This window comes from Pundamilia nyererei, unplaced genomic scaffold (assembly GCF_000239375.1).
Source record: "Pundamilia nyererei isolate P.nyererei 1_Seehausen unplaced genomic scaffold, PunNye1.0 scaffold00303, whole genome shotgun sequence".
NCBI classification, from domain to species: domain Eukaryota; kingdom Metazoa; phylum Chordata; class Actinopteri; order Cichliformes; family Cichlidae; genus Pundamilia; species Pundamilia nyererei.
Genome location: NW_005187704.1, coordinates 35,196 through 37,822, shown reverse-complemented (window position 1 = coordinate 37,822; position 2,627 = coordinate 35,196).

The window sequence follows — 2,627 nt, the reverse complement described above, 5'->3', positions numbered from 1 at the left end:
AATACTGTACATATTTTCTATTATAGATAGATATCCATCTGTTGAAAGATAAGAGATCATGGACCTCAGCTGTGTAGTCTCATATTATTAAGAATAACAACAATAATTTAAAACATTTGAATCCCCAACTGATAAGATATATGTAAGAAAGGCCAGTGAAGCCAAGCTTTTTATTTTATTTTCAAAGACAAGTCTTTTGCAAGCAGCATATAAAATAATATATGAATGTTATGAAAAAACTTTGATACAGTGTTTATCTTTAAATAATGAAATATCAATTGATTGATTATACCCATACTTAGTATTCATTATGATAATAATAATTTATGAATTATTAAATAATGTTTTCTTGATTATTGATTCATTTTTACTTGTATTTTAGTTGTTTAATAGTACAACGTTAGTTCCTGAGAGCTTACTTCAGTACAATAAAGCATATAGATGAGTTCTTACCTCTTCTTGTAGGTTATTCAGAGATTCTTCACAGGTGTGAACTTCCTCCAACACGTACTTAAACTTCTGAGCAGGGAACACCCACATGGTGGAGTTTAGCTGGCACACGCATGCATTTGCCTTCTTGTAGCCCGACACTCGCTGACTCTGGCTGTCAGCCTGATTTTGCAAATAGGAGCACAAATTCTTAAAGTCTATTTACATGGTAAACAAACAACAAAAAATACTACATATAATACTTTTTTAAATTTATCGACTAGAAGTGTGACTTACTGTGGATGACAGCAGCAGCAATAGAAGCAGCTGCAGCATTTTTAGAGAAACTGAGACTGGACCAACACTGACACAGTCTTCTTCTGTTTTCTTTAGAAAAACTCACTCACAACAAACACAGAATTTGCCGGTTTGCTTCCTGTCACTGATAAGTTGCTCCACAGCCTTAAAACCACTTGGACAAATGACACAACTAAGAACATCAAACTGGTGTTTTGTACGACCCCTCCCGCTTTCTTTATGCATTGTTAGTTTACTGGCTCTCATTTCCCCTTTTCAGTCTTCCTTAGACGATTATTTCGTTTTTTTCATTCAACTGTTGATTTTTCATTCATTTGTTTATTTTTAACTATATAATAAAAGTGGAATGAACTGCCCACTGATTTGAAAGCTAAATTCATGTTTAAAACAACAAATCCAGTAGAAATTACGTTTTCATCATATGTTAGTATGAAAATCTAATTTTGAAACGCTGCTTTAAAAAGACAGTCAAAAATAATATATACCTTTGCAGGTTGTAGTCGTTAGCTTTTTTTTTATAGTGAACATTTTTATGATTAATGAAAAAAGTTAAACTTTAAAAAGTGGGCATTTACAGTGATGTATTACTATGATATAATGCCATGCTTGTTCAGAAATCCAGCTGTTAATTCCATTGCATTAACAGCTGATGTAGTCTACAGTATAGAGTAAAGCTCAGGGAAGCACAGGCTTCTCTGTGTAATGAGGCTACAACCTGTATTGAGTCAACATCTCTGTGCTGAAGAGGATACTAATGGGATTAAAGAATCCCATTAATAAATTAAACTGGAACTGAAGCCTGGAATTGCCAAAATTGCAAACAACCATGAGCTGCTAATCTTAATTCTCAATTATTTTTGCTTACTTTTTATTTATTTTACATTAAAAAAAACCCTGACAAACTATGATTTCTGCTACATCTGCTTTCACCTTGCTTACTACTGCAGTTTAACCTATTAAGGTCAGTGACAATCCGATCAGTATATTTTTATTTATTATTGTTATTATTATTATTATTATTATTATTATCATTATTATTATTATGTTTTATTCTTTAATCTCATTATATATTCACAACCAGGGAGAGAGTATACAATACAATATTATAACACTTTCAGTTTCTTCAAGAAGAAAAAAAAGGTCACTATTCTCTGAAAATATAGTATATGACTTAGTAATCATATTGGTTTTTGGGCTCATCAACAATGATGGAAGACCTCATAGGGTTAATAACAATCTTTTCAGAATATTACAAAATATACTATCATTTAATTAATTTGATGAAAGACTGCAGTGTTAAGACATGCAATCAATTAAGAGCACCTGATATTTCTAAGGTAAGCTTTTTCAGTTCTCACACTACAGTTAACTTTTTAACATCCACTGCCATTGGCCCACTTATTTTTACAGGTATAGTTTTGGAATTTTGCTGATTTCGAATGCCCAAATGGGAACACTTATGTCATAGTCGCTGCGTATATGACACCTCAGATAAAAAATAAGAACTTCTACTTTCTAAAAATGTGCTTCATGTTGGTAAAACTATATATTTGCCAAAAATGTATATTTGGAAACTTGGCAGATTTAGGGAAGTTAAAAGAGCTTAGAATGCAAAATGAATCATCGGTGGTGAGACATGGTGTGCATAACAAAACCACAGAATAAAAAAAGAATTAAAAAAATAAAATATCAGTCTGACTCAAAGTGGACACTTTCTGTTCCTGAAACTTCACCATTCCAGGCTCTGCAACCACAACATCCTTGTAAAGCTTCAAAGTAGTGCACGTATTAGTCATTTATATGGGTTACTATTGAAATATCCAGCTCTGAAACATGACCAGCAGATTGTAGCAGACTATAGCTTGTTATCACAATAGGTT